This window comes from Protopterus annectens, chromosome 2.part0 (assembly GCF_019279795.1).
Source record: "Protopterus annectens isolate FY-2018-M chromosome 2.part0, PAN1.0, whole genome shotgun sequence".
Lineage (NCBI taxonomy): Eukaryota > Metazoa > Chordata > Ceratodontiformes > Protopteridae > Protopterus > Protopterus annectens.
In genome coordinates, this window is record NC_056728.1 from 1,938,007,192 (window position 1) to 1,938,033,588 (window position 26,397).

At 36.5% G+C, this 26,397-nt stretch overlaps 1 protein-coding gene across 1 annotated transcript in view; it reads left to right on the top strand.

Annotated features, from left to right (window-relative positions):
• The window catches only part of LOC122792903 (CUB and sushi domain-containing protein 1-like), a 4,548,980-nt gene that overhangs the window by 937,626 nt on the left and 3,584,957 nt on the right, over nucleotides 1-26,397 (top strand). The gene's annotated exons all lie outside the window — the stretch shown is intronic.

Consider the following 26,397-nt stretch of genomic DNA (forward strand, 5'->3'; position numbering starts at 1 on the left):
TCAATCTTCAGATTATTGCAAGCCTGACCGATAAATAAAGGTTAGAATCAAACCCGATATTTGTGTTCGTGAGGTTAATACTTTAACCATTATGTCAATCCCCCCCCCCCAGAAATAAATATTGTGGGCAGCTATATAGGCTTACAGCTAAGTACAAGGCAAGCTGTTCTGGGGAGCCATTTTAAGCCTAGTCAATTTCCCTTAAAGGTGAGAATCAAACCTTGTGCCTTTTGTATGGAAGGCAAACGCATTAAACATCATGCCAACACCTCCTCTAAGTGTTCTCTTCTGGAGAATACATTTTACTAGTTTTTGTTATGTTTGCAAGGGGATCCCTGTTGTATTATATTCATGGGCCTTTTTATCCAATTTTTGTGTTGTCTGAAGAGTTATATTTGCAAGTTTTGTTTTCATCATGTATTAGAGTTTGCTGCTAGGCAAGAATATATTATTTTCGGATTTTCAAACGTCATTCATTTTACTACTGAGATATGTATGTGTGTGTGTGTTTATGTACATTATGACAAGTAAGTACAGGAATCATTGGAACTTGTACCTATGTTTTTTATTTTATGGAAAGAAACAAATGAAGTCAGGCATGAATTTGTGCAGTATATTAATGAATTACCCTCCTTTCTTAGTTTCACCTGTACACATTCTGACTTAAATATAAGCTATTCCAGTGTAGAATTGTCTAAGTACCTTGTGACACAAAAATGTGAGCCTAAAATTCACAGGAAGGAGACATTTTCAAATAGTTATGTAGATTTTTACAGCTGCCATCCGAAACATACTAAGAGGAATCTTTTCAAAGGACAGTTAGTGAGAGCCACTAAAATGTGTTCAGGTTTTGAATTGTTTGAGGCAGAGCTAGTTAAATTGTTGGAAATGTTCACAGAAAGGAGATATCCTATAGATTTATTAAATAAAAGTTACTGCAGAAGTTAAGGAAGGATGAGGTACTAGGTACAAACCCCTGCTAGGAACAGAAGAACAATTTAAAAACTTTGCGAGGAAATTTCAGTCAAACGATGCATATTTAAATACTATGGTCATCCCTTATGGGCTTTATTCAAAAGACATGAAGAACATTGTCACTAGAAACTGAGCTACGTTCAGAATTTACGATGAGATATATAGTAAAGTAGGAGACAAGCCATTATTTGTGAGAAAAACAGGCCACAATTTGAAATTTTAGTTTGAGCAACCAGTGAAATTGGTTCTGATAATCTTAATAAAGGCATCAGAAAATGTGTGATGTGCAATACCTACCCTTATATTTTGGAACAGAACCAGTTATATTTAACATCACTGGACACGATTTTGAGACTTAGGGATGGAAATTGTAATACATCAGGGGTAGGTGTGTGTGTGTGTGTGTGTGTGCGTGTGTGTGTGTGTGTGTGTGTGTGTGTGTGTGTGTGTGTGTGTGTGTGTGTGTGTGTGTGTGTGTGTGTGTGTGTGTGTGTGTGTGTGTGTGTGTGTGTGTGTGTGTGTGTGTGTGTGTGTGTGTGTGCGTGTGTGTGTGTGTGTGTGTGTGTGTGTGTGTGTGTGTGTGTGTGTGTGTGTGTGTATGTATGTATGCATGTGTACCTGTGCATCCTAACGTCACAGAAAATAATACAATTGGACACAGATATAATCAAAGATGCAGCATATTATTCATTTTCCTAACAGTTGTACACTTAATTAATTAACTATAATATTTAAATAACACTGGCAATCATACCTATTTTGGCCTTGCAGACTTCCAGGGTGTCAGGTCTGCAAAGCAGAAAAGCAGATTGAAACATACTCTTTTAGGGGTCTACTTTTTTAACTCGAACGTTCAAAAGTTTGTATGCATAAAGATCAACACATATGCATTGAACTCTTAAACGTTCGAAAGTTAATAAAGAAAAAAATGCACTGAAAAAAAAAGATGTAGGCAGGCGTGCAAGCCCCCTTGTACCCCCCCCCCACTACTTAAATATGCAAACTCCGAGATTGCACTACATTGAAGTAAACAGAAATCTCCACCTACGGAGATTTCCATTTATAGTTTTTGACGGCGTGCACTTTCGATGCATATGGTTCGATCCATATGTATTTGCAGTTTTACGCTTTCGCTTAAATAAAGTAGACCCTCTTTTAGAACTGTCCATTTGTTGCTGTTATGTAGAACCAACTAATTCCCATTCCAATGAAACTACATATTTAACCATATGATTCACTCACATTACTGTAGCTTAACACACACTCATCCCCTGCTCTAGTGGGTGGGGAGGTAGTATAATGTGTGCAGATTACAGAGTCTGATCCTTAATAACAGAAAAGGGAGGTCACTTTCTTTAGGTGAAAAGGCTGGAATAATAGTTAAGGTCTTAAACTCACACATATAAGGTATATGCTTTGATTCTGACCTAGGGTTATTTGGTTATTTGCTAGGCTTGTAACAGTCTGCTGACTGATAGCCTAGCATTTACCTATAAACCAGATCCAGGATAACAAGATTTTCTTTGATGTTATATAGGCTTTTTTAATATATATTTGTTACTAGAGAACAAGGAACAAACTTTCTATCTGTAAGTTAGACTTTCATAAAGTACATAGGCTGATGATGTTGAGGGGGTCAATACCTCACTATGTCTAACGTGACCTGTGTTCAAGCTCAAGCACTTGAGAAACTATGCTGGAGGAAGGGGTGTGGCAATCGTGGAAGGGAGGGGGTCATACTAGGCATATCTTTAGTGGAGCGATGGTGGAGGGCAGAGCATGGACAGAAAGACACCTGGACTGGTGCATGTGAGAATGGAACAGGCATAATTGCCCTTTGGGTCCTTAAGAAAGGGCATGACTTGAGGCTACTTTACACTACCCATCTACCCTGACAATGTTGACTGCTGGCAGGGGAGTGACATAGAAGTAAAGAAAAACATCTTTGGATGAAAGCTTTAGAATTCACTCCCTGTGGCTATCAAAGACCTAGTTATATCTGGACAATGCACATACAGCCTAAAAATATATGTGTTCAAAGATGATAGCTGTAACTGCCACATGGGTATTGCCTAATACTTTCTCAAACTGAATTAGTTACTTATTAGTTAATTACCTGAGCAATGTACCCAACACAAGTAGAGGAACCATTTTGGGAAACTACTGAGACCTACCAAATGCAATACTAATGTTTGTTACTGTATAGGATTGTCTAATCTATGAATTCAAAATCCTGTTATGTTTTTGTTACAGGTACTGACTGTAATATTTCAATTCTATACAAAAGACTAGGCCTTATAGTCTGTAAATAAAAAAAAAATGTGTGTGTGTGTGTGTGTGTGTGTGTGTGTGTGTGTGTGTGTGTGTGTGTGTGACTGTGTGTGTGTGTGTGTGTGTGTGTGTGTGTGTGTGTGTGGATATGCGTGCATGTGTGTGTGTGTGTGTGTGTGTGTGTGTGTGAGGCTATGGCACATGAATGCCCATATGTAAGTGCACATACATTTACATTATCAAGAATGAGGAATCTTACTTAATAAGCACCACAGTTACACAGATAACCGTCTCTTCTGACCCAACAGACATTGGTTGTTTCCTTGAAAACAAATTTAGTGACTGCTTCACCCCCAAAATTTCTATCTAAAACCCTGACATACCTGAATCTCTTAATCCTCCAATTATCTCTAAAGATCAGTGACTAAAAGTGTTAACCAATACCAAACATATTTGATCAATGCATTTTGACTATTTATCTGGTTGCTTAATTAATGGTGTTAAATATGTCCTTACATACACACTTATTAAACTGTTTAACCCAAGTTTAGCTACTAGTTGTGTCACTGATGAGTGATGCACTGCTTTGTTGATGCCCTTCCATAAGGATGGCCTACAACTGACCTGGCTAATTACAGACCTATCAACCTTTCAAGCCTCATTTGCAAAGCCATAGAACTATTATAATTGACCTCATAAACTACAATATCAAAAAAAACATGTTGGATTTGACCCAACAGTATGGCATTGCGGAGGGCACATACTCTTTAACTGAAGCTTGTAAACTGCTCTGAAAGGGCTATAGTCGACAGTAACCATGTAATGTGCAAATTGTATCTTGACCTGCCCAAGGCCATCAATACTGTTCCACATGTTGGCATCAAAAAGAAGCAAAATGTTTTAAAAATCATCCCTTGTGTAATCATGTGGATAGCAAACTGGGCTGAAAGACCCCATACAGTATGATTTCCCATGCCTTATCAGAAAGAATGAAAGTGACCAGCAGTGTCCCTCAGCTTTGGTGATTGGACCTCTTCTTTTCAGCTAATTTACATCTTAGATGTCTAAGCAGAGAGCCGAGACCTCTAGCTAACAAAGACTGCAGTTGACTTCAAACTGTGGATGCTCCAGAATGAACTCTCTGTTGGAAACTCTTTCCATACTAAAATGAGTTCAAAGTAAATGCTAAACAGTCTGGTATCATCATCATGCTGTGCAATGTAACACTACAAAACGTAACGGGAATTGTGTTGATAACATCCTTTCTTTTGATCATCATGTGGCAACAGCTGTCAGGAAAATCATTTTGTTTAGCACAGCTAATTGCCAAAAGAATATCATAAAGTTCTAAAGAGGTCATTGTTGCCTTATACTCAGCATTGAGCAGTCCACTTACTGAATACAATGCACCCTTCAGGAGTGATCTCACTAAACATATCAAACAATTAAAAAGACCCCAAAGGTTCATAACCAAAAAGATCACAGGCCTAAAGCCTCTTAGACATCTGCTGGAAGATCTGTCCCATTATTCAATGTCTTAAAGACTTTTGTGGGGATATTTTTGTTTCACTTACCATGCCATTAGATACTTGGTTGTCCTGGACTACATGTATCTCTGCAATTCCAACATCTCTACCAGTATTAGAACCAAGGATACATCATCACCAACATGTAAACAAAACATAGCGGAAGAACAGGTTTATAACACAGTGTCTTGCAAGCCTCTGAAATAAGCTTCTCCTAAACATTAAGCAATGCATCTCACTCTCTTCTTTTAAGCATAAATGAGATTACTGGATGTTTATCCACAAATTTACTCTGGGATTAATTAACCTGGCTCTCCTGGAGAAAAGAGGTGCAGCATGAGTGAGCTTATTGGGATGGTGGATTGTCAATGGATCTATAAATCCTTAAATCTATGAATCTCACAAAAGATACCCACATCCACCTGACCCATGCTGAAACTCAACAACCAATGCTGTTTGTTAGGAAATTAAAGAAAATCATCTACCTTAACTGATTCCCAGTCACAGAATCCCCACTGAATGACCCCATAAACCCATACCTGCATTCACACAGCCTGTCAGAACAATATTCTTTAAAACTATAGGAATGTTTATGCTGATAATAAGTCCAACCATAACTTAGTCTCATCATTTTTAACCAATCCCTCAGAGAAAAAAAAAATAGCCTGCCATGCACAATGAAATGCTTTATACAACAAAATCTTCATAGACCTTTTCTATTCTCAGTGCTTTTTCTAAGTATAACTTTGATGTTAATTATACACTGTAAGAACACATCTGACTAGGTTTTTGATTTAGTTTATACTTTTGATTCCATATTATTGAATGCATTATCATTGTCAATATCTGTCTGCAGTGCAGTTTATAAAGGTTGCATCTTTCAAATGTATGGTCATACCAGATGAAGCCAAGAGGTGAATACATACTAGACTAATTTGTTTTAGTGAAAGGGCTTAATTTTTTCTTTTAAGTCTAGTGATACTTGTAAACTATTTTTATATAACCAGCATCAGTACTTCTTGGAATGAAAACCTTTAGTGTTACAGTGTAAGTAATGTGTACCCCTTTTAATTCTATCAGTTCTTCTGCTAAACTGTCATTCTCAGAAAGCTGAACTACCTCCTGGTGCAGTTTCCCAATCTAGTACCCTTCAAATGTAACCTGAAGAACAAAAACAAGAAAGAAAGGTCCAATACCCATTTGAATTGTTAAACGACCATTGCTACAATGACCTTCTACAGCAAAATATTACACAAAGGACACTGAGCTCTGACTACGTTATATCTGTCTATCTACCTATCTATCTATCTATCTATCTATCTATCTATCTATCTATCTATCTATCTATCTGTCTAAATCTACTTATCTATATGTATGTGTATAAGCATAGTTGATACAAATATGCAAGTACTTTTAAACCACAAAGCTAGTACTCTAATGAAACAAATTATTTTTCTTGGTTCAACTCCAAGAATGGATTAAAAAAATACTCAACAATGGCTATAAGCTATGCTATCCATCACTGACAGTTTTAAAACATTATCCTGTGTCTTTGGTCAGAAGTCATTTCACTAGTAAGTTGTTTTTGTCAGTTCAATGGACTTTAAAACCAGTTTACACATCTTCAATAAATGTTCCTCCAGTGATGACCATACATACAAATATGCCTAAAATGCTGTGGTCAGTGGAATAGATGGGGAAGCACATAATATAGTTTTTTTTTAATAATACAAGCATAAGAGAAGGTATGACTACAGAGGTGGAATTGCAGCATTAAGTTTAATAAAAAAATAAATAATATTCTAAATGTACCTCCAGGAAGCTATTTTTCCCTATTTCTTAATTTTGTATAGGCATAGATAAAACTGTTATCAAACAGAAACTCCTACACTGCCAGATTATTTCCAGTTCAATTAATGTCATTGCTTATATATTAGTAGTTAGGAAACTCCACTGCCATAAAACTCCCCACTATACTAAAATAGTTTCCAGGATGCCTCCTTCAGCAAAATGCAACCATCCTACATATGACTAACATTAAACATAATACACAAACCATTGGCATTCAGCTATAGCCTTTCACTAATAACAGACATTGTACTTTATCAGTTCAAATACACAACGAGCATAAAACTTCCCATATATCAAAATACTAACTCACTCAAAAACTTCAGAAATTATAGGTTCATAAGTAGGTACTAGACTATCGGCCCTAGGGCCTATATAACCCTAGTCAAAAAAGTTCCCTGGCTTTTGCCACCCAAGAAATTATTTTTCTGTGCTCCTGTTGAGCAGAGCCACATAAGTGATCCTCATTGTGAATTTCCTGTTTCCCATCCAATTGTCAAGATTTTTCTTGAAGAGGGCCAATGAAGAGCTTTGTTTGACATGAATGGGTAGTTTGTTCCTAAGCATGGGGTCTCTCTGGGACAGGAATCTATCCCTCCAGCATGTTCTGTTTATTGTAGTGACAAGGTTTAGGTCCCTGGAGTGCATGGCTCAGAGAGATTGGGATTTCTTTAAGTGTAGCATGTCCAACAGATCTGGGTTTGACATGGCTTTGTATGTTAGGCAGAGGTCGCCTCTGAGTAGCTGATATGCGACGGAGTAGAGCTGGAGTTTTTGAGATGGTCTGCGTATGGCATATGTTTGAGGCTGATAATCCTCTTAGTGAGGTATTTCTGTGGCCTTTCTAGTTGTTGTAGGTGTCTTGCGAGATACATGCCAAACAGGGCATTGTAGTCTATAATAGGTCTGATGAGGGATGAGTAGAGAGGAACAATGACCTCTTTTTTATGGAGGAGAACCCCTTTGTGATGAGGTGTGTCACACAGAATGATTTTCTGACTACTGTGGCGATGGGATTATCAAAGTAGAGGCTTCTGTCCACCTGTGTTCCAAGTTCTCTTATCACACTTCCAGTGTTTAGTAGGCTACCACCTATGTGGTAGTTCATGGGTACAGTGTTTTTCCCAAAGGGGATGACAGTGCACTTCTTGGCCTTGAGCTTGAGGCCATGACTTTGACACCAAGCATCAGTCTCAGTGAGGCCCCTTTGTAGAGTGCCCACATCATTAGGCGATTATATTATGGCTCCTAGTTTGCAGTCATCTGCGAACTTTGTTAGCCAAAGAACTGCTGTATTAGCCTGGATTTCTGAGAAGTAAATATCAAACAGGAAAGGACCCAGGACTAAACCCTGTGGTACTCCACTTGTAACTGGTCAGAAGTTGGATTTAGAGTCGGCTACTTTCACTGTGTGAGTTCTGTCAGTGAGCCAGTTGGCCACCCATCTTGTGACATAGGTAGTTATTCCCAGTCTAGTGAGTTTATCTATACTTCCAGAGTGGGGGATGGTGTTGAAAGCCTTGGTGAGGTCAAGATAGGCTTTGTGCACCACCTTACCCTCGTCCAAGGCTCTGGTGACTGCTTAAAAGAAGTCAATCAGGTTTAAGAGACATTATCTAACTTTTACAAACCCAAACTGAGTGGGTTCCAGAGTTGGGAGGTTACCTATGTCTTTGTTTATAAACTTCATGATGATACGTTCCATGGCTTTGCAGACCAGGCTTGTCAGGCTAATGGGGTGGTAGTTCCCGGGGTCCGTGGTGGCACCCTCTTTGAGGAGTGGGATAACCATTGCTTTGCGCCATTCAGTAGGCACAAAGCCTGAAGTGAGGCTATGATTAAACATGGTACTTAGGTGGGGTACCAGTTCGTTCTGTAGTTTGTGCATGACGCAGCCTGGGATATTGTCTGGTCTCATGGATGCTGTGTTCTTAGCTTTGGAGAGTGCAGTCTTTACTTGTGCATCCGTGATTACAGGGCCTTTCTATTCTTCTGGTATAGAGATTGGCCTTTTGGGGGCTAAGGGGGAGTAAAGTTTGCAGTGAATCTGTCAGCCAGGATGTTGGTGATATCAGTTGGTTCTGTATATCTAGTGCCATTGTGGTGTAGCTCAGAGCAGATCTCAGTGTTGCCATTGAGATTTTTGACATAGCTGTAGAATGCTTTGTGGTTGTCTTTAGAATCAGTGGCAATATTATTTTCATAACTAGCTTTGGAAGATTTTATGGGGGATCTCAGCTTCTTGCTGAGGCTGACCAGGGAGTTCCTGCAATCATGGGATTTTACTCTTTTTTTTGCAACAGCTTCTTCCTTCTGTTGTAGAGTTTGTTTATGGCAGGGGACAACCAGATTGAACTTTCTTGAACTGAATGCAAATAATGCATCATCATATCCTTCAGCACAAACAATGTCCATTCACGCTATGAAATCAATAACAATACCCTAAATACCCATGAAGTGGTAAGAGATCTGGGATCACAGGTTGAACACAACCTTAACTTCAACCACCATGTAATTACCATTGTAAGGAAAGCTTTCCACATAGCTCACTTGATTAGTAAACACATTGCGTTGAGAGCAAAATAAATTATAACCCCCCTTTTCTCTGCACTTATCTGGCCCATAATTGAGTATAATGCCCTATTTAGTATGTACTGTACTAAGCACCTACAGCAATTAGAGACACCTCAGAGGTTTCTAACAAAGAAGATCAAGGGCCTCTTACATGTGCCTTACACAGACTGACTAAAAGTTTTATTTTATATCTGTTTACCAGGAATGCCCGACTTGGAATGAAGCCAATTTTCAGCAGAGGCCCGGGGAGAAATGTTCCAGACATACATCTTTGTAATGTGGGAGGAAACCCACACAGATACAGGGAGGACATGCAAACTCCACAAAGAAGGCACCCCAGCCAAGAATTGAACCAGAGAACCTCTTGCTCTGAGGCAACTATGCAACTGCTGCACCACTGCACCATCTGAAAATCCTTGTCACTTTACTCCATATCATAGAGACTTCTCAGGGGAGACTTATGCCTGGCCTACAGAGCAACCCTAGACCCAAACATAATGAACTTACTGCATATCCGTAAATAAAATGGGTACATGGCTACCCATTCCAGGGACTTAAATATGGGCTGTAACTTAAATAAGACATGCTGGGGGGACAGATTTATCTCACAGCGACTACCACATCTTTGGAACAGGCTACCAGTTCATGTGAAACAGACCACTTCTATGATACTGTTCAAGAGAAACCCGGATGAGTGGATGAGACACCATAAATTCTTACAAGGGATAGCACTCACAACCCTCCTGGACAAGGGCAGTCATCAATAAATGCAATCTTGGGTATTGACTAGTACATCTACAGTATTACATTGGGTTGAAACGGCTAGGCTTAAAATTAGCTCCGGGTCGATGGCCTATTAATCTCCTATGATCAGAAACCTGTAAAAAAGATATACACTTAATTCAACAGCATCCTATTTTGGACAACAGCCAAAAAGCTACTTATAAGTACACAAACTCAGGGGTCATGTTGTTTGTAACCCTCATAGAAACTCTCAAACCTATCCCACTTCAGATAAAAGATACTGAAAATAGTCTACTCCACAATGAAGAAATGTGAAACATATCTAAAACCCCACCATCTCCTTTAAATTCCAAACAGCCCCATCTCAGCTGAAGGTATGATATAAAATATCCTGTATTTTAGCACCTAAAGTAAGAATAGCAATAGCAAAGTATATACTAATCTCGAAAATTATATATGCACTCCCAATAATAACACTCCACACCAGCGGAAATAACCATATATTGCAGGTAGCAACAAACACAAGTATTAGGTTTGCATATTTAGCTAATTCTATAAACCATTAATCTCACTTTTTAAAGAAAGTAAATTGGCTTGTATCAAGCAGGACCTCAATACTGCTGAACTCTCTAATATACAAATTAATAAGCCTATGGTCCTGTCTACCACTTAAGAAACACCTAATCACAAATGACTCAGTTTAGTCCCAATGAAGTGCAGACAGCAATAATATAGTTCTAACTAGACCACAATATTATTGGAAAAGGTGCAGCTTCATGGAATAAAATTTCACATAGCATAAACATGAAAGCACTTTTAATAGAATCATAGTTGGCACATTTATCTCCTGGTCCCTTCCCCTTTCCCAATCTGACATCAACCTATTGCAGAGCAATATCCATTCTCCTCCATCTGCACGCCTCAACATTTAAAATTGAAGAAAAAAAGTAATCTGTAGCAAACCACTTGCTACAAATACAGCAAATACATATGTACATTGTAGCAAGTGGTTTGATGCAGTTACCATACCACCCACTAAGTGCTTCAGGATTTCATCCTTGTCATCAATTACAAATGCAAGTACTATACTAAATTCCCATTGGCAACTGCCAATCACATCCCCTAACGGCATGCACCTGGGGTAGCTCTCCCCTTCTCCCCACCCTAGCTATGCCTCTGACTTTTGTTAGCTTCAAAACAAAACTAATAGGTTATCTGATGAAGGACAACAAATGCACATGCTACAGATATAATACAGAGAGAGAGAGAGAGAGAGAATGCTACCAAGATGGAATATTACAAATCTGCTGCATTTAAATGCATACTGTCATGTACTGTAAATGTAACTTCATCTTTTTATATATGTAAATAGACCTACCTTGTAGATGCATTCTGTTTTGTAATGTGTATCCTAAAATGTAAAATCTTGCATACTGTGTTTCCTCAGCTCAACTTGCTTCTTTCACTTGTAGCTTTGTTATTGTACATAGTTTTACAACTCCATCACTATAATGCACCTCTTGTTTATTATGAGCCTGTGCCATGGATGAAAAGGGCAAAAAGACCAGTCCACTTACTTACCCAAATAAATAAACACATAAATACATTATAACTCTAACATAAAAGGGATAGTATTAGAAGATATGCCAAGTAATACTTTTTTGTGTTAACGTACTTGTCTGCCTTAAAGTCTGAAAAGTAAGTATTATTTGAAATATTAGCATGTACTACATTATATTTCATGGTATATCAGATATCATTCTGGCTAAACTGATGTGGAGGATTATCAAAATTTAATGCACCTGAGATACATAAGGTTTGTGAGAATATACTTTGCTATCTTACTGCAACACAAATATGTAAGACACAAGACTAACTACTGCAGTTATTATAATAAACTTCAGCTGAAATGATATGATTAATGTAAAATTACCCTTTTAATCATCTGTAGAAAATGCAAAATAGGTTTAATACTAATTCCTTTATTCTGAAAGGGAGCTGGATTAACATAATGCATTGCAATGAAGTGCTGTCAGTCAGTGATTCTTTGCCTGAAATTGACTAAAGAAAGAACAGTTTACATAACCTAGGCAATACATATTATGCATTGATCAAAGGTAAATGACATGCAGAATGTTAGAGCTGTGAATTCTAGTCAACTTGAATAAGTTTTTTTTATGTAACAATTATTTTATAATGTTCACTACGTACAGTATTTTTCTATTAAAAATTAACTTAACAAATGTATCACAGGCTCTGTAACAAAGTGGTTAAGGTGCCGGTTTTAAATTGCAAAGGTTCTGAGCTCAAGCCTCATGTGGTAGTATGTTGCATCTTGTTAAACAAAAACATACAAATGCACCCTGCAATTATAGTAGTAGAGAAATATATATCATAAATTAAAACCTGATAAATGTAGCTTTGATAGCAAAGTGAGAGATAAGAAAAGACAGGTCAAGTGGAATGTGATAATGTCAAAGAAAAAATGAATAAACAAATACTGATATCTGTATGTCTATGGCCCCTAGGGAAAAATGACTGGATAAAATAGAAGTCACAGAATGTAATGCACAGGGTTTTGGAAGGACTGCCTCTAGTGGTATGCACTAATGCACTTGTTTTCCACTGGCCGAAGCCCTTTTTGATTCATAGACAGCCCTACTGGAGTAATTCTAAGCAGTCTGTACAAGTACCATGGTGGGTTGCCCCCCATGGCTTACTGTAATGCTAATGAAACATTCTGGGGGAGTGGTATATGCTAATGATTCATGTAACCCCCCTCCTCAAATTCTATGGTGCATGCAGCCAAACAATTCATACAACCACTTGGCTGAGTAAATCAGGACCTGCAGCAGTGTTAAGCAACATAGCCAAAAGTTTACATTCATCTACTACTTTTTTAATTTCTCCACATCTTTTGGGTTTCTAATACCATGACAGGAATGGACCCCAATTCTAAGTCAAAGTATGATTAAAGTTCATTAAATTAGTATTTTTTCAAGCTTTGATGTCAGCCAGAAGTGCTGTTCGTAGTACCCCCAATGTGTCAAGTAATGAGTTCTTCTGCAATTTGTATGGAGTTACATGTATTGTTAAATTATCTAAATACCATTATTCATGGGTTCATAGGTTTGTATTAGGCTAATGGCCCTGGAGCCTTTACAAGTCTAGCCCATAGAAGTGCTCTGGCATCGTGTGGCCCGACATTAGTTCCCAGTGTTTCTATCAAGTAGAGCCACCGGAGTGATCCCGGGATGAACTTTCTATTTCCCATCCACTCATCAAGATTTCTCTTGAAGTGGGCCAGTGAGGTGCTCTGCTTGACATGAATGGAAAGTCTATTCCAGAGCATGGGCAGTCTTCGATTTATGTACAGGGCTCTCCAGTATATTCTGTTGATTGTGATAATGAGGTTGATGTCTCTGGAGCATGTGGTATGGAGGGACTGGGATTTATTTAGATGTAGCATTTCTAACAGAGCTGGATCAGACATGGCTTTGTAAGTCAACCAGAAATCGCCTCTTAGTAGACGATATGAGACAGAGAATAGATGGATTTTTTTGAGTCTGTCCATGTGGGACATGTGTTTAAGACCTAGGATCCTCTTCGTAAGGTACTTTTGTGCCCTTTCCAGCTGTTGCAGGTGTCTAGTGAGGTACATGCTAAATGGGGCATTATACTCGATGATTGGCCTAATGAGGGAAGAGTAGAGAGAGATGATGACCTCTTTCTTTCTGGATGCAAAAACCTTGGTAATGAGATGTGCCACATATAAGGACTTTCTGACCACAGTGGCAATGCGGTGGTAGAAGCAGAGGTTGCTGTCAACCTGTGGCCCCAGATCTCTTATAATAGCTTCAGTGTTCAGTGGGCTCCGATTGATGTGGTAATTAGTGGGAACTGAGATTTTCCCAAAGGGGATGACGACACATTTTTTGGCATTAAGCTTAAGGTCATGGTTTCAGCACCAGTCATTGGTCTCAGTGAGGCCTTTCTGTAGGGTGTCTACATAACTTGGGGAGTTAATAATGGCTCCCAGGTTGCAGTTGTCTGTGAACCTAGTCAGCCAGAGTCTCTCCGTGTTGGCCTGGACATCTGAGAAGTAGATGCCAAACAGGAGAGGACTCAGGACCAATCCCTGTGGGACTCTACTCATGACTGGTTGGCAGTCTGACTTGGAGTCCGCTACTTTCACACTGTGGGTTCTATCTGTGAGCCAGTTTGCTGCCCACCTAGTTATATAGGGCTTGATGCCTAGTTTGGTAGTTTATCAATAATTCCTGAGTGGGGAATGGTATCAAAGGTCTTGGCCAAATAGAGGTAGGCTGTATGAACTGCCTTGCCCTCATCCACAGCTCTGGTGACTGACTGAAAGAAGTTAACCAAGTTGAACAGGCATGATCTACCTTTCACAAAACCAAATGGCATGGGGATCTAGATTTTAGAGATTCCCTATATCCTTGCTAATTATGTCCATGATGATGCAGTCCATAGCCTTACATATCAGACTTGTCAGGCTAATGGGGTGATAATTCCCAGGGTATGTAGTCGCTCCCCCTTTATGGAGAGGGATGACTGTAGAAGTGCACTATTTGATAGGGACAAAGAATGAGATAAGGCTGTGATTGAACAGGGCACACAGATGTGGTGACAATTTACTTTGTAGTTCATGTAGAACACATCCAGGGATATTGTCAGGTCCCATGGACTGTATTCATGGTCTTGGACAATGCAGCTTTAACCTGTGCTGCAGTATTGCTGGGTGCTTGGCATTCTTCCAGTGTTTTGATTGGTCCTTTAGGATGGGAGAGAGGGGTAAAGCTGGAACTGAATCTGCCGGCCATTATGTTGGCAATATCTGTTGGCTAAGTATAGGAGGTACCATTGTGCAGTAACTCAGAGCAAACCTGGGTATTACTGTGGAGATTCTTGATATAACTATAGATGGCTTTGTGGTTGTTTTTAGTGTCTGCTGCAATTCTGCCTTCATAGCTGGCTTTAGAGGCTTTGTTGAGGGATCTCAACTTTTTGTTGAGGCAGAGAAGGGAGTTTTTCCAGTCTTGGGACTTCACTTTTTTCTGCAACAGTTTCTTCCTTCTGTTGTAGAGTTTAATGGCAGGGGACCACCAGATTGATTTCCTTTTTTTGGAGGAGAGCGTCTTGGTTCTGTAGGGTATGACTAGTTCCATGCATTTATGTACATGTTCAAACAGTGCATTGGTGTATGATTTGGCAGTCATGCATCTATTTTCCATTGACATGAGCGCCTTGACGTTAGCCACCTCTGTTTCTAGGAGCCCAAAGTCAGCTTTGGAGAAGTTTTTCATGGTAGTTACCTTTGCAGGAGGCATGGGTGTGATGTGGATTTCCATGTTGATTTTGGGACTGCCTGGGTATTTTTCTTCTATATTGCTGTATTTTCTACCTGCAAATTCTTATATTTTATGACTTTATGCCTCTCTGTACACAAGACACTGTAGTCACTGGGTATAGCAATTTCAGTGATCAATGCTACTTTTGCCTTCTTTTCATGGACCATTATATATATGGTTTACTCACATCTATCTTTTGAAAGGTTGGTAATAGGTGATCCCATGTGATGTAGACTTCTTCATTTTCTATGATGCTTTGGGCTCATGTTTCCAATGTTTTTCAGCTTCTTCAATATTATAATGTTTGCACAATCCCTAGTGCAACAGTCTTGCCATATTATTATGCCTTACAGTGTATTGTCCATCTGCCATTAGTATGTCACAACCAGCAACAATGTGTACAACTGCTTTCAATTCTGTTTTACAAAATCTGTATTTGTCTGTTTCTCTCACATGTTCAATGGACTTTGTAAACCAACATGTACGTATCCCACTATCTTGGGCCACCAGTATTAATTTTTCATCTTTTGGTTTGAATTTGCCTCTCCTTAACCATTCCTGCATTCAATAATGATCAACATGAGGTTCTTCCAGGCGTTTTCTATACTTGCAACTATATTTATGCATTTTACACATTTCTTGCCTTCTTATCTGATCCTTCACCTCACCTTCTTCCTTTTGTTTTTGGCTCATTCAGTTGTTGCCTGATTTTTATCCACTTCTGTTTTGATTTCCATTCCCATTTGACAATGATATGCTTCTGCTAGACTAAGAAGGGATGTCATCTTAAATATACTCTCCTCATGTTTCAAACCTTTCACTATGTTTTCATCTTGCAAGGTCAGCAGATATGTATGTACTCCCAAGATTGCAGATCTATATGTGTAATCAATTTCAAGGAGGTACATCCCTCCTTTGGAACTGGGAATATATAATCTTGGTATGCACTGATTTTTATAAATCATTTGGTGAGCATGAAACATCCTTCTTGTTTTCCTGTCTAATCTATCTATCACGCTTTGGGGCCACTCAAGTCACTCCAAAATTGTACGTTAGGACAGGAAGAGCAAATTGGTTTATAACTTGGATTTTGTTCCTAGATATCAATGCTGTTTTCAGGAATAATTTAAGTATTCTAAAGTGTTCTTTACTAGGTTTTATTCACATTTGTTTGTGTTTTATTGTTGATCCTTCATCAGTTCCCAAATATTTATACACTCCCTCTTGCTCAAGATCATTTATATCACATTCTTATCCCAAACTGATGTTTTCTTGGTGCTGCAGTTTTTCTGCTTTAAAGGTTGCTTTTGTACCTTTATCAAGACCAAATGACATTCTTACATCATCTGAGGACATTTTGACTACTTGCAGCTGTGCTTTCAGTTCCTCATTTGATAAGCTATACACTTTTAAATCATCAACACAGAAAAGATGAGAATTCTTTACACTTTGTTGCTTTCTGGTAGCCAAACTATAGTTATGATCTAATCTGTTAAGCACACAACTTAATGGGTTAAGGGCAAGGCAAAAGAGCAATGGTAACAGAGAGTCAGACAGGAATATCCCCCATTGGATTTTTACCCACGGAATAATATTTTGTCCTTATCATGGCTTAACTGCAAAGTGGTTTGCTACTGTTTCATGGTTGCTGTGATGTAGTTTACCAGTGTAGGGTATATCTTATACATTTTTAAGCACTCTTTTATCCATGAATGTGGGATACTGTCAAATGCTTTTTTGTAGTCAATTCAGCCATACATAGATTCTTCCCCTTTTTACAGTTCTCCACTATGACTTTATTTAAGAACAAATGATTGTTTGTTCCATATGACTTTCTTTTATTGCTCTTTTGTTTTAGTGTCATAAGTGAGTTTTCAGGCCATGTCATACCCAGAGCTGTTGGACATGCTACACTTAAAGAAATCCCAATCCCTCAGATCCACATGCTCCAGGCATCTAATCCTTGTCATCACAATAAACAAAACATGCTGGAGGGATAGGTTCCTAACCCAGAGACTCCCCAGACTCTGGAATAGATTGTCCATACATGTCAAGCAGAGTGCCTCTTTGGCCCTCTTCAAAAGGTACCTTGATGATTGGATGGGAGAAAGGAAATTCACCCCAGGGATCATGTCAGTCACCCTGCTAGACAGGGGTCCAGGGAAGTAAATAGTGTGGGAAGAAATAGCCAGGGAATTGTTATGGCTAGGCTTGTATAGGCCCTAGGGCTGATAGCCTAGTACCAACCTATGAACCTTATAAATGACTATAAACTCTGTCTGCATCAATTCTAGTGTAATGTTTATACATCAACAGAAGGTCAGTTATTGATCTATAATTTTAGGGTAGCTTGCACTTTCAGTCTTAAGTAAGACCATTGTTTTTTCTTGTTGTTAGGCAGGTTGTTTTCTGTTTGAGGTGCGCATATAAATAGTTCTCACTCATGGCTAAATCTTCATAAAAAGATGGTAATACTTTCAGCCAGAAGTTAGGTACTGCATCTGGGTCTGGAGTTTTCCAAATAGGAGCTTTTCTTAACTTTGTTTCAATCTCGCTGGCTGTTACTTCATCCCATTTCATATACTGTACCTTTGAACTTATTCTTTCTTTTACTTCTTCTATTTTTTCAATGTGAGAGATCACATTAGAGGTAAGTGTGGTAGAATTTAGTGGGGAGATAGTTGTGGGAAGAGAAGGCATTTGTGTATTCATGTGGCAGTGTTTGTATGTGTATGCAAAGTTATGACAGGTCTCAGGTGAGTACATATGTGTGCATTTTTGTGTGCGTGTGTGGGTGTGTGTGTGTGTGTGTGTGTGTGTGTGTGTGTGTGTGTGTGTGTGTGTGTGTGTGTGGTTGAATATGTCTACGAGTGCAGTGAGGTGGGCGGATGCTTCTGATGTATGGTGAATGTGTGTGTGTGGGGGGCAGGTGGGGAGTGTCAGGCATCTAATCTCTCGTAGACTAATGAACAAAGCCTGGTAATGAGGGGAAGAGGCACTACACACCAGTAATTTTGAATGGACTTCTAAATATTACTCTAAAGACATGTAAAAATTTATTAGAGCAACATATTTGGCAGCATAAAGAAATTTCCATGCAATAGATGTATGAGACTCTAATGTCTGTCATTATAGACTGGCTGTAATCATCCAGGAAGGGAGGGTTGAGATAGTTATAAGAGACAACATTTTAGATGTTTTTTAACTTCAAGTGCAGTTGAGTGGAAAGTGTGTGTGTGTGTGTGTGTGTGTGTGTGTGTGTGTGTGTGTGTGTGTGTGTGTGTGTGTGTGTGCGCGCGCGTGCACAAGCACACATTTTTGTGGAGGAGAGAATAAGTCAGGTGCCTGTGCCAACACAATGCATGAATCACCAGCAGGGATTCTGCAGCAAAGTGCTTATTAGCAGGTTCTTTCTGAATTTAACAATATGTCTGAAATGTAAGCACAGGATTATTCATAGTCTGTAGCACTGATATGAATGGCAGAGTAAGGAATGAGTAGTTCTCTGAATCAAATCATTGAAATAAAAGACTAAAGTAGAAGAAAGTATGAGGCAATGCAATTCACATTGATGCAGGGAAATAGTGCTAGATTAAAGAAACTTTTTTTTATGATAGGACCTTTATCAAAAGGGCAGCATAAAAAAGAAACTGATATAATGAATCATTTTGAGTCCTCAACAAATGAAAGATAAATGATGAGGAACCAATATATGTTTCCCTTGAACTGAAGTTCACAGCTTGCTATAATACTTAACAGTAAGACTACTCTCTGTGCATTAGAGAAATATACTCTAGGCATTTGTTGTTCCAAATGGCACAGTCCAAGACTTGATGTACTTGAATAGGCATGAAGAAAGGATATGAAATTAGGTTGTAATTTAGGAATACACAATCACGAAGCAGAGCTTTCCTTGTCAGCTTATCAATGGCTTACAAAATGGGGAGGTGCTTAAGAAGATTTCCGACATGAGGAGATGAGTAAGTGTGTGAAAATAAAGCGGAGAGATATCAAAGCTATTCTTATTATCTGTGTTGGTTTATAACTCATCAGTTAGCATTTGGATTCATCTTACCAGACTGGGAGTGGGTAAAAAGGTTCTGTGAACCAGTTCATGTACTCATTTAGCTGTCAAAGCTATTGTTGTCATCTGTTTTGGTTTGTAATGCATTAGTTAGCATTTGTGTTTGCATTGTCAGCCTGGGTTATGTCCAAAATGGTTCTGTGAACCAGTTCATTTACTCAGTCATCAAATGAGAAAATGAAATCAAAAGAAAGAAAATCAAAACCTGCAAAAAACAAATATTAAAATGTGTTAATCATTATGATAGCAACAAAAACCCTGTTTAGGAACATGGTGAAGCAATACATCATGGAAAAAGATGCTTGGATGCTTGATAAATTAAATAATTTGTTAGAGTAGATGCCATTTTAAAGAGCATGTCTAAAGGTGGAAAACATTTTTTATGCACACAAAAAAATTAGTAGCATTTAGAAAAATACAAAGTTTTAAAGATATCTTCCAAATGCGGAGGACAAAATATGGGAATGTGTTTATGGTATTAATATTAATGGCTAGGCCATAGGTGTCTGTTTACATTACACTGGGTCCAACTTTAATTATACTGGATTAGCGTAGGTGTGTAATTGTGTATTAGCTACATAATGGCCAAACTGTTAAGTTAACATTTTGGCTAAAATTTAATCATAACCTTCCATCACAGCAACAGTTAGTCAGTTATATAAATGACTGAAATCTAACTGATGAAGATCAAAACATTTATCCACAAAAGATTGTGAAGAAAACAACAGTTGGGGGACTGCACCCTTACCCCTGAAAATTCTATATACTAACTCCAAGATCACACTACAGTGGGGAAAAGAGCATATTCCATGATCCCCATTTTGTCATGATCTTGTACTGGTAAAACTGGTAAACTTTCATCAACTGTACAGACTCTACCAGACGTCAATGGCTTTCTGTTTTGACAGAAAGTTGGGTTCCCATATCTATACTTATACCTCTTTGTGTGTGTGTATACATAAAGGTATATGTACATATACACACATATACCCCACTGCTGTGGTCAGGATGCATTTGCTGAGAAAGAAAGAGTAGTCAGTCAGAGCCCATTTTCTCATGCTGGCATAAGAATACTCTTGCCTATGGTGATCCTAGTTTCAGGAGAAAACATTCTTTGAATTTATTTGATATCACTTCACTCTACTTGGGTACTTTGAATCAGCCAGCTGGAGAAGCGAAAAAGAAAAATATATTGTAGGTGCAGATATTTGAAACTAGGTGTGGATTCACATTGTAATCAATGTACAGTTGGTGAAACATGGTTTCGGTGCAGGCTTATTCAGACATCATGTTTTTTTTTAATTAATTAATTAATTTATTTTTTACTGAGACTGAGTGTTTATTGTTAAGAAGTTAGCCAATGTCATAGTGTTATTAAATAGCTGTGTAGTGGACTGTTTTCTGTTGAGAATCATTTCTGATGCTGAGTAGAATGATAACTTATTTACTTATCCTTCCTTTGCTGAACAGGATAATTCCAATAGTCTAGTAGCCTATTTTCAGGAGAGACCGAAGGTGGTATTTATACTTTTAGGTGAAATTTTGCCAGACCATTGTGGAACGTCCCCAACTCATACTACATGTGAGGACACTGTCTGTGGTTACACTTCCTGTTTCCAGTCCTAGTGCAGAGGTGGCTTGAAGAAGCAGGAAGAAACATGGCAAGCGGTGATGGTGAGAAGGAGATGGTTGGTGAAATGGCTGATGCAGGACACAAAAGAGTTGTTTGGGAGGCAAAGGGGTCTGCTCCTTTACAAAACAAGGTGATGGCAAGGAGTGAGAAAGGAGATGAGTGGTTAATTAAGAAGAAAGCAGATCAGAGTACTGAGCTGAAGGTGAATACAGATTTAAAGGATTCAGAAACTGTACTTTAGGAGAGATTTTTCCAAGAAGATTTGCAGGATGGATGTTGTGAGATGTTTATCTGAGGGACAAGTTAAGTCACAGTGAACCAGAGAGTGGGATGGCAGCATTGTGGAGTGAGATTATGGACAAAATACAGGAACAGGAGATGAAGAAGATTGTTAAAAAAGAGAAGTATGTGCAGTTGTTGAAAGAATGGGAAAGATGATGGAGCTATTAAAAGAAACCACAAGATAAAAACTTGTGGTAAGGCTGAGCAACAAAGAAGATAAAAAACCTTAAATGTATGAGGTTTGGGACACCATAATTGCACCTTTGGGTATTATTGCTAAGGAGGAAGAGCTTTTATAAACATTAATAAAGATATGTATTGTGACATTCTCTTTGAGGCAGTACAATATATGGAGACGTTTTTAGAACAATTTGAGATTAAGAGAAACTGTAATCCATGGAACTTATATGTGGTAGAAACATTAATAGAGAAACAAAAAAGAGAATTTTTGTGCAATTCCAGACAGAAGCTGAGAAAGAAGTATTAAAATACTATTTAAAGACTTTATGAAGAGATACTATGGTTGTTACAAAAATTTATGATGATAGAGGTTTGTGGACTAGGAGATGAATATGTAGTGGAATATTTAAAATGGAAAATGAAAAAAAAAATCCATATTCTGAGTATAACTGTAAAACAAAATAATGAAATATATATTTTGTTAAATACAGTGGATGCCCAAAAACATTTTTTTCTGGAAAAATGACCATTTAATTAGAAATTGTGATAAAAAAGTGCTTTATTTCTGGGAAGCTGGGGCATGAAGCTAAGAAATGTGATGTGATGTGTAGAAAATGTGGGCAAACTAGACATTCTTAGGTTGATTGTGAAGATAATATAGAAGTCAAAAAACAAGATTAAAAGTAGGAATATGAACATAATATAGAAGGAAATTTTGATGTTGAACATAAAGAACATATTGTAGAAAATAGTAAAGAAGAGAAATTATCACATGAAAAAATAAAAATAATGAAAAAGGAAAATGGCACAAGAAACAAGTGGAGATGAATATTTAAATTGGAGAATGGCTAAGTGAAAAAAAAAGTTCTGTAGAGAAAAGGGTGAAAGATAGAAAAAGGAGGTTTAAAAGTGCAATTGTGAAAGAAAGTAAAAAAAGGCAAAGGTTAGAAGTGGAATGGGATAAAAATATAGGAAGACAGCTGGAAAGCATAACTATAAATGTTAATAGTATAAAGAATGTTAAAAGGAGATTAGGCATATTAGAATAGTGTGGAACACTTGACATGCATGTTGTTATATTAGAAGACACAAAAATATTCACAGAAGAAAAAGGGTTACAAATGAAAGGGTTATGGGATAGAAACATTATTTGGAACATGGGAAAAGATAATGTTCAGGATTAGGTATATTGTGTCATGAAACAATAAAAGTTATAGATTACTAGAATAAGAATAACTGTAATAGATATAGGGTGGAAGAAAGACATATATAGAATTATTGCAATATATTCATATGCCACAAAGAAAGAAAGAGAAACAATGTTTAAAAAACTTCTAAATTATGTAGGAGTGAATATGGAAATATTACTAGTGGGGGATTTTAATTATGATTTAAGAAAAAGAAAGAAAGAAAGAAAGAAAGAAGTGAAGTGATATTAGGATTATATCAGAAAAAGTGAAAAGCGGAAAAGTATATATATATATATATATATATATATATATATATATATATATATATATATAGATATATATATAATATATGGTAATAAGCAGTTGACATAAAAAGAATGATATAAAATATAAAGTGATTATTTTTTAATAGCTGATAATGTGAAAGCTGTTAAAGAAGGAATACATGCAACAGGCTTTTCAGATTATCTAACTATCTGGGTAGAAGTACAAGAAAGGGAAGATATCTAAGAGTAGCTAAAGGTGTTAAAAGATTAAATGAAAAGAATTAAATGAGGGAGATAAAAGACAGATTAATCAATTATGTAATAATTATGCAGATATAAGAATTTTTTAAAGAACATTGGATAAGTTGGTGGATAAGCTTAAAAGAAAAATAAAATAAGAAATGTTTTTGGAGTGTTAAGATGTAAGGAGAATGAAAGGGAAAGAAAAGTATAAGCAGTTGAGTCAGAATGTATTTAGAGAAGTGTTAAGAGATTTTTTTCTGAAAAAGAGAAGCAAATATATTAAATAAATTAGGATAAGATTAAGAAAATGTTATTTAACAAAGGTATTTTTAACAAGGGGCGAAGAGGTTGTTCTGTATGCAAATAAGATAGTAAAAGAAAATAAAAGAGTAATAAGGAAATTGAAGGATGATGAAGAAAGAGCAATTACACAAGACTAATAAGAAAGTATATAGAACACATATTCAGAAGGAAGGGGATAAAAGCGAGACAAAAATGGAATGTTAAAACATGAAATAAAGTGGACTTATAAAAAGAATGATATAACAATCTAAAGTGATTATTTTATAATAGCTGATAATGTGAAAGGTGTTAAAGAAGGAATAAATGCAACAGGCTTTTCAGATCATTTAACTATCTGGGTAAAAGTGCAAGAAAGGTAGGATATATAAGACTAGCTAAAGGTTTTAAAAGATTAAATGAAAAGAATTAAATGAGGTAGATCAAAGACAGATTAATCAATTATGTAATAATTATGCAGATATAAGAATTTTTTAAGGAATATTGGATAAGTTGGTGGATAAGCTTAAAAGAAAAATAAAATAAGAAATGTTTTTGGAGTAAGATGTAAGGAGAATGAAAAAGAAAGAAAAGTATAAGCAGTTGAGTCAGAATGTATTTAGAGAAGTGTTAAGAGATTTTTTCTGAAAAAGAGAAGCAAATATATTAAATAAATTAGGAGAAAATTAAGAAAATGTTATTTAAGCAAAGGTATTTTTACAAGGGGCGAAGAGGTTGTTCTGTATGCAAATAAGATAGTAAAAGAAAATAAAAGAGTAATAAGGAAATTGAAGGATGATAAAGAAGAAAGAGCAATTACACAAGACTAATAAGAAAGTATATAGAACATATATTCAGAAGGAAGGAGATAAAAGAGAGACAAAAATGGAAGGTTAAAACATGAAATAAAGAAGATAAAGAAAGCTTAGAAGAAATTAATAGTGTAAAAGAATTCAGCATTTAAAAAAAGTAAATATGGGAAAAACACTGGATTGGATGGTATTGAATCGCATATGTACAATAACATGGAGGAATGGCAAAGAGGGTATTTTGTGGAAGTACTAAATGAAAGGTTAGAAGAAGGAGCAATAGAAAAAGAAATGTGTATTGGGGTGATGAAATGTATATGGTAGAAAGGAGAAAAGGAGGATATGTAAATTGGACACCAATGGTATTGAATATTGCAGATTTTAAGATATTAGGGGGAATAATAAGAAAAGGGTTAGGAAGTAAAATAAATAAATTACTTGAATATATGATATTTTGTGAAAAAAGGGAAAGGAAGTCAAGATTTATTATTGATAGTGAGAGAAGTGATAGATGGATAAAAAGGTTAAAGCAAAAGTTATGGTAGGAGATTTGAGTAAAGCATTTGATAGGCTGCACTATGAATGTTTATTTGATATATTGAAATAATATAAGAGATAAAATAATAAAAATAATTGCTTCACCATATGAAAATAAAAATGTGAGAGTAATATTAAATTGATGGTCAAGTGAAGAAATAAAAATTAAAATGTGGATAAGGCAGGGATTCTGGTGAGTAGCATTTTATTTGCATTAATTATGTATGTAATTGTTATTAAAATGAACAGAATATGAAGAATAGCGAGATGCACAATAAGAGAAGGAGTCCAAATACCAGTTATTTTTACTTGTGCAGATGATAGAGTTTAATTGCTAAGAAAAAATTGTGGATGGAAGACAGGACTAGACAATTAAACCAGTATTTACAAGTGGTTGTTTTTGTATAAATAAAGGCAACAGTAAATGGATTGCAATAGCAGATAGCATAGACGTTGTTCAGTTGAATGAAAAGGTTATAGATATTTTAGGGATAAAGTCTGGAGCAAGTTTGCTTACTGAGAAAACAGTTGGAGAAAATTATACAATAAATAACAGAGATATGTATGCTTTGGAATACATATAAACTGGCTTATAAGAAAACAAAGTATATTTAATCGATTCAATCTTTTTGGGAAAAATTGCATTTTTATCAGGTTTATAGTATATGTATGAGCCCTTTTTGGTTTGTCAAAGAGTTTATGGATACTGTATTTTCATTTATATGGGGATCAAGATTTGAAGAGGGATTTTGTATGTCAAAAAGGGGGCTAGGATTGATCCAATTATTTATGCAGCTTCTCTGAATCTTTACAAAGTTTTGGCAGGGTTGAAAGAAAGAGTGGAGATCTCAAAAATGTAATAATGAAAGATGAATATAAGGATTTTTTTGGGAAAGGATAGCCACAAGAAAAATATGAAAAAGTTATTTAAATGAGGAAATAAAAAAGTATCAAAACTATTTTTTATGGATATTGAATATGGATGTTGTAGAAAACAATAGTATTCCAGTGTAATGAATGAGCATAAATATATTTACCCATGGAAGTACTTAAAGTATGGAAAAAGAAAATGATATAAAACAGATTTCGATGGTGTAAGGAAAAATTATGAATGTTATGATTTTCTGTGTATACTGGCAATAAGTAAGTTACCTGTTAAAGGCAATATGCCATATAAAAGAATACAAGAAAGATTGTGCAATTATTGTGGGGAAATTAAATCAAGGGAACATGCTTTTTTTCTTATTGTAATAGAATAAAAGAGTTGTGGAAGAAAATATGTGAAAATAAGATATTAAAAGGTTCCAAAAAGTGTAGAAGACTTAAATATGCATATGTTAGAATATGGGTATTATGGTAATAAACAACAGAAAGATATGAAGAAAATTGATAAAAAAAATTTTACATTTTATGAACTATATGAAATGAAAGACTAAATGAAATGAAATTTAATGGAAAATGGATATTATCTAAAATTTCGCAGAAGATACATTTTTCCTTATGAAAAAAAGGGGAGGGAGAAAAAAAATCAGATTATATAAGAATGTATTAAATTGTAAACGGAAAATAAATAATTGTAAAATT